This window comes from Bidens hawaiensis, unplaced genomic scaffold (genome assembly GCF_021521415.1).
Source record: "Bidens hawaiensis isolate Kalapana, Puna unplaced genomic scaffold, B.hawaiensis_p1.1 tig00045268_1, whole genome shotgun sequence".
NCBI lineage: Eukaryota > Viridiplantae > Streptophyta > Magnoliopsida > Asterales > Asteraceae > Bidens > Bidens hawaiensis.
The window spans coordinates 68,102-75,105 of NW_027498035.1; the positions used below are offsets into that span (position 1 = coordinate 68,102).

At 34.8% G+C, this 7,004-nt stretch overlaps 1 pseudogene across 1 annotated transcript; it reads right to left on the reverse strand.

Moving 5' to 3' along the window:
- Positions 1–381: 381 nt before the first annotated feature.
- LOC143595506 (ERBB-3 BINDING PROTEIN 1-like) lies at positions 382–5,859 on the reverse strand (annotated as a pseudogene). Its single transcript, XR_013146537.1, has 8 exons — positions 5,766–5,859; positions 4,845–4,938; positions 4,622–4,771; positions 4,376–4,529; positions 1,173–1,388; positions 955–1,091; positions 782–873; positions 382–689 (listed from the first exon to the last, which is right to left on the reverse strand). The product of XR_013146537.1 is annotated as an ERBB-3 BINDING PROTEIN 1-like (transcript).
- Between the last annotated feature and the right edge of the window lie 1,145 nt (positions 5,860–7,004).

A 7,004-nucleotide genomic window follows, 5' to 3' on the forward strand; every position in this document is an offset into this window, starting at 1 on the left:
TTAACAAAAATCAAATCGTCTGGATCACCGACTCGAGATTTTTCATCAATCGACTCGTATCCTCCTTACGATCAAAAGCCCTGAAATGTTAGTTTGAAATTCAGAAAAAAGTATAACACCGTTAAGTCATTTTTAACAGTGGACCATTGAGGGCCAACTTTTTAAAATTTGAAACCCCCAGTGGTAATAAAATAAACAGAGATTATTATCAGCCAATACCAGACAATAGAGATTACTATAATCCAATAAACCCTTATTTAAGAACAAAAAGAAAACTACCGACTTAAGACAGAAAACACAAAAACCAAGTTTACAATTAACAAAAAAAGCCTCACAAATACAGACTTGTGTAAGAAAAAGGTTATGAATCAACACATGCTTTTGGGACATCTTTTTGAGACATAGATTCATTCAACAAACTCTTGACACCAATACAAAAGGCTAGAAACCAAAATTGGATTTGACGTTTTTGTTGTTAAGCACCACCATTTCATGTCTCTTCCATCGCCTCGGCCTCACCATCGGCCTCGCCCTTTTCAACTCGCTTACCTGAAATATCACCACAAAAAGACGATTCAAAATGGATAAACCAATTTAGTATTCCAACAAAAAAAATAAAAAACTCATGCCAATTCACCTTTATGCCACCACAAGAAGAACCGTGAACTTGATATGTGCCACAAAATCACCTATAAACCGCAATTAATCATTGTTTCATCCCAGGTAAACAATAATAACAATAACTAAAGAAAAATACTAAAAAAATGAAAATATGTCGTACCAGGCTTTTCATGAAGAACAGGGTATGGCTGCAAAAGCTCATGGTTAACACATTCTACCAATCCCAACCGAGCACGTTTCTCTTCCAAAGCCCTATCACAAACAAACACCAAGCACACCCACTTCTGTTTTAAAAGTTTATAAAATTAAAACACCAAAAATATGAAAGGATACCTAGCTGAAAATGGCATGATTGGAAAATTCTGACTGATCTCGCTGAATATAAACCGAGACACTTTCATCTTCAAGTGATAACTCTTGTCAACAGCTCGTTTATAAATCGTCGTCTGTTTTTCATCCAACAACTTCGGCTGCAAAACAATCATGAATCCATTTCAGTTATAGCATGAAACCGCAAGAAATAAAAGATTAAAACTAAATGAAATAATCACCTTGCCATCTCCTGTGCTGGTGACAATATCAATTGCATAAACTTCATTTTCCTCAAACTCTGCATCATCAACCCTTGTCTCTGGATTTGAGACACTCAATACCACTTTGTTTCCGTCAATCACAAACTGTTTCAGTTGATGGCTCAAAACACCTTCCACAATTTTGCAGTCGTATGCAGCAGCAACCTCTTGAATGGCTTTTGTCACATCTTGGTTCTGAAGAAACAAAATCAAACAAAAAAATGAATTAATATAGACTGACAAGACGAACAATATTTAAATTAACCATTTGGAAATACAAGAACATGATTCCTATCAGTGTAACTATGACTATTAAAAGCATAATTGGAGAAACTCCATTGCACATAAATGCCATCATCATGTAGAAGAATCATGTTTTAATGTAAAAATATTCATGAAAATTTAGAAAACTAGAAAAGAATTAACTTAAAATTAAAAAAAACAAAGCATGAGTAACTATGACAAAAGCAACATTTGAAATAGTCACCAGTAGCTATTGATAAATAGTCATCATTTATAAATAGGTAGCACCGATCAAGACTACATCATATATTGGAACATGATTTCTATCAGTGTAACTATGACCATTAAAAGCATCATTGGAGCAACTCCATAGCATGCATATATATAAAGCATCATCTTTAGAAATATCATGTTTCAAAATACTCAAAAAACAACATAAACAAAATGCAAAAATAGTAAATGGGACAATCAAGAGTAATATGATATTATACTCTAAAAGAGCTGACCATAGTTGTCAATAGCGAATAGCGGTAAATAGCGACAACCTACCTATATGCTATGTAGCGATAGCGAATAGCGGACGCTATTTGATGTTTAGCGATTAGGTATTAGAACTTTTTTTATAAAAAAAGTAGAAATAAATACCAACAAATTAACACTTATAATCAGTAAATTGCACCAACGAAGCAATTATAATCAATAAATCCTATCAAATTAGCAATTATAATGAATAAATTCTAACAAGATAGCAATTATAATCTTATTTTTGTCTAAAAATTTATATCAAATACTTTAAAAAACAAATTAATAGAAACCAGTGATTAATTAATTATCGTCAAACCCCTTAATTTTCTCAAATCTGGCAGTTAAGATTTAATTAAAAAGAAAATACCCCAATTAGTGGAGGCAGTTAAAATTAAATTATACCCCAATTAGCTCCTCATGAACAACGTAGCCACTTCCTCATAATATGCAGTCTGCTGCAAACTGTATTTTGGAAAAACTGAAATCTAAATTTGGATTTCAGAAGCACTGAATTCGCTTTGGAAGCACGCTACTTCTTCATGCCAATCTAATAACCAATTACCAGGTTCTACTAGTTCTCTTCTTAAAAACCATACAAAACTCATAATTAAAAAAATTACCGCTATTTTAGCACTATTAGGTCGCGAAATGGGATTTGGCGGGAAATAATCTATACGCTACGCAATTCGCTGTAACGAGCGCCATGAGCGATGTTGACAACTATGGAGCTGATGATATGAGCTAAAATGACGCGTAAATAAAAAAAACAAAAAAAATCATTTAACAAATGTAAGCTCACTAAGAGAGACACACAACCAATCGAGTGGATAAGCATGCAAAAAGTTATCAAGCTGGCATTGTTATAGGCAACAGGGAAAAAGAGGAAATCAAAAAACATGTGATCACCTCGGCAAAGTTGCCCCATCTAAGAACTCCAAAAAAATTTACGCGTATAACAGATAATGACTTGTAGATTAAAAAAACAAATAGCTTTTACACCAGAAAAAAAGAATACAAGTTTCGCAGAAAAAAGTGTAAGCTCAAAAGGCTTATGGTCAACTAACAGATTAGATGGCTAGATACACATTGGAAACCTGATATAAGCAAGATCATTGCGAGCAACAGGGAAAAAGAGAAACCAATATACAATGATCACCTCGGCAAAGTTGCCTTATCTAAATCATAGTCACAGAAATCACTCATACTGCCGCGAATTTCGTATTGGTACGAAATGTACCGGGTCGGAATTCGTTTTCGTTCCGAACGTGGGTTCAATTCGCGAACCAAGAACAACAGTCGTCGATTCAATTGAACCCTAAAACGTGCATCGGAATCGCTGGTACGTCGATTCAATTGAACCCTAATTCGCGCATTAGGAATCGATGGTACAACATTCCAATTTGATTGGGGGTTTTCGGAAATCGATCTTGAATTGGGTTTCAGATCTGGCTCCCATGACCAAAACCCTAAAACTGAAATGAAGCGCCGCTGCTTTCTTTCAGTTTTTTCTTCCATAAAACTTCAATTTTAACCCTTAGGTTTGTATTTTTATTAAATTTAGCCCTATACTTTACTACTAAAATTTATATTTTGCAATATAATATAGGAACTTGTCTATTTCATAAAATTACATTCAAATATCTGTGTGTGTATATAAATAATAAACTGAAAATAATTGTTTAAATATATAACTTTTACTTTTTATAAGATATATAACTTATATATTAATTTTTTATATACACCTCAAACCAGACTATATGGTACACCGTACCGGTTCGTACCGAAATGAACCTAGCCCTCTCCGTACCGAATTCGTCTAGCCTAGAGAATTGCGTACCCGAACAGCGTTCCCGTACCGGAGCGAAACGCGATTTATGTGACTATGATCTAAATAAAAAACTAGTTTGCTTTTAAAATAATAATGAAAAAAGAGTAAAAACAATCAGGAATTCATATTTCACAAACTTCTCAAAACAAAACTGGAGTTGATGAAGGTCAAAACTTCACCCCAGAAAAGTAGCCTCAATTAAAAACTCCAAATAACAGATAGATCATAGAAAACAGGTACACAAGAGCTTTTTAAATGAGTGTAGCCTCAAAAGCACATGGTCAACTAATAGATTAGATGCGCACAGTGATCACCTATGATAAGCAAAATCATTGTAGGCAACAGGGAAAAAGAGGACCCCAATACACATGTGATCACCTTGGCAAAGTTGCCTCGTTCGAAATTAAAGAAAGATGCAGTCCATTTCCATAAAGAAAAAATGAAAGGAAAAAAAAGTCATGACTAACAAACAGCAAAAGAAAGCCAAAAACAGTTACTCATAGTTTTGTACACTTTCATTGTAAAAAACTATGTGGAACTTTAAAAATCAAAATGTATATAAGAGATAGCTGCTTAACCATATTACCTTCTTTCCAGGCTTCACAAGTCTTAAGGCAACCTCAGCTGCAGTATTTGCAGCAGCGATGACATCAGCGGCTCGACCTGTTACGGGCACTTGTTGAAGCACATGTGTGTGGCCCACCACAGCAATGAAACCATCAATATGACACCCCATATCACTGAAACCACACAAACCAAACATTTAGTGACAGATCAACATTAAAAATTTAGCACAAACATATGGCGGGTCAAACCATGATACAACACTTACATTTTCAAAACGTCGCCTTCTTCCAACACTGTTTCGTCACTGGCAAGAGGTGAGAAATGACAGACTGTGTTGTTAACTGACAAACATGTTGGAAACGCAACACCTCTTTCAATCTTCTTCTTAACATTCTTGTACATATTCCCAGTTTGCCTGAATTTGAAAACAGATGTCACAAATGACTTAACCATTACAATAATCTTGCTCGTAAAGAACTTTCAAAAACAAAAAACTCACTCTGATGTATGAATCTCCCTTTTCACATATATCAACAATCTTGGCTTTCAGTTTACACTCTGACAAGACCAACTGCAATGCCTCTGTATAGTTAAAATTCATAAATGGCTACTATTAGTACACCACTATGATAAAACTACAGAGCTCAGACAAGTATATTATGTAATAGAATACACATAAGGCAAATCACATTAAAGTATATTAAAAACCTCAGACTTAAAAAAAAAAAAGAAAACCAGAAAATTACACTAAAAGTCAATACATTCTCTTTCTCATTTTCAACTAAATAATATTTTGTTTACACCTTTATCATTATTTTTTCTCTCTTCCACTCACAACCACTTTCATACAGTGTGAACAATAAATTCATAAATTTAACTTATCCACGTAACGTGTTCCTTCTCCTCTACTCACATCCTATAATTTACAAAACCCGTCGACATATTTATAGGAAAAGGACTGCGAATGTTCTTATGTAGCCATATGTTTTGTCCTTTTTAAGGATCTTAATTTGGATGCCAGCTTGCCTTCTGTTTCGATGTAATCTAAATGTTAACAGAAATACAGAAACGTCATTTGGATAGACAAGCGAAAAACAAAAGAACCTTATGTTCCCCTAAATATGCATATTGATAAAAGCACATTCAAGTTACCCAAAAAGGCCAAAAATGTTAACCTGAAATAGTAAATAAACAAATATGGCTGTTTTTCAAGTTTCTATTTTCTTTCATCTACAAACCCTAATTCTCTCTGTCACATTCCAGATAGATACTTCACAATCAATAATGGATTCCTTAACTGTATAAAAAAACAAGTTTATAATGACTGAAAACATAAAATAATTAGACACACACACAGCAAGGTGTAATTAAACAGACAAAGAGAATGACAATGAAGAAAGAGTACTAACTGTTGACAATTTCAGCAGCGGATTTGTATTTGGTCACAACTTCTGGAGACGAAAGATCGAGTTCCTTCTCTTCGGCTCGTTCATCGTCCGACATGACTGATTCTTCAGGCTGAGGCTGCAATTAGATAAAAATTAAAGTAGGAAATCAACACAAGGATAAAGCATAGGAAGAAGAAAGAGTGTGTGTATGTACCCAAGTAATTTAATTGAGGGATTGACAGATAGAGAGAGATGTGTGATTAGGGTTTTTACGGAAATGGACAGAGAGTTAGGGTTTGGAGGTCGGCGGTGGCTTTATATAAGTAGTATGTATGTATATCAGGTATTAGGGTTTCCTCCTTGATGACACGTCAAATACCACCTCTTGAGAGTGAGAACAAAATACTATTTGAGATTTTCTTCTTTTTTTTTTAACATACCAACAAATAAAAGTTTGGCTATCTAGGATAATCCAATGGTAAAAAACGGTTTCATATGTTCGTGATTACATACAATGTTGGATAGCACAATACCACTTATCCTGTTATGGGAAAACTCGTCACTCGAATGTCCAATGCGGTAAAACCCTGTGTTGGATCTGATTTGAACTTGAAACCTTGCGTTCTCAAGTCTAAATCTTTACTTCCACTCCTACGCCAGTTGAATTAAAGCTCATTGACAGAGAGAACAAAAGTTTTTTATAATAGAGTTGAAGAAACACTAAGTTAGCCTAGCACGGACAAGTTAGTATCTCTTTCGGGTATGTGAATAATGGTCAGGTATTTCGAGGTTTCCATCAATGATTCTTACAAAATAGAACACTGTGAGCTCTTTACAAGAAGGGGAATGGAGGGTTCTTCTCGTAACCGCCATCCGACATGAGACTCAGTATTGTAGGTTGTGAGTACTAATGGGAGAGAATAGAATGCCTTTATCGTTGGGTTTTGCCTTTTATTTATAGCAGAAAGGGTGGAGAAGATTTAGCTAGTTGTCACTGTATTCGAAACCTTCTATTCGTCATGCCTTTGCACATTACGGGTCCATGATTGGTTAAGACAGCTGGGTGAGTGTAATGTTTATCTCCCGATACTATGGTGATAGCCATCTCTAATAGGCTCATCGTGAGCATTTGTCCTTTATGTACTATTTGTCTCTTTATGGAGTTCTGCCAAATCGTGTTTGGCAATATCTTACCGCCATCCGCTTCTATCTTTCATGGGTAACTATGTAGCATGTTATAATATTTCCGCGATGCTTGGC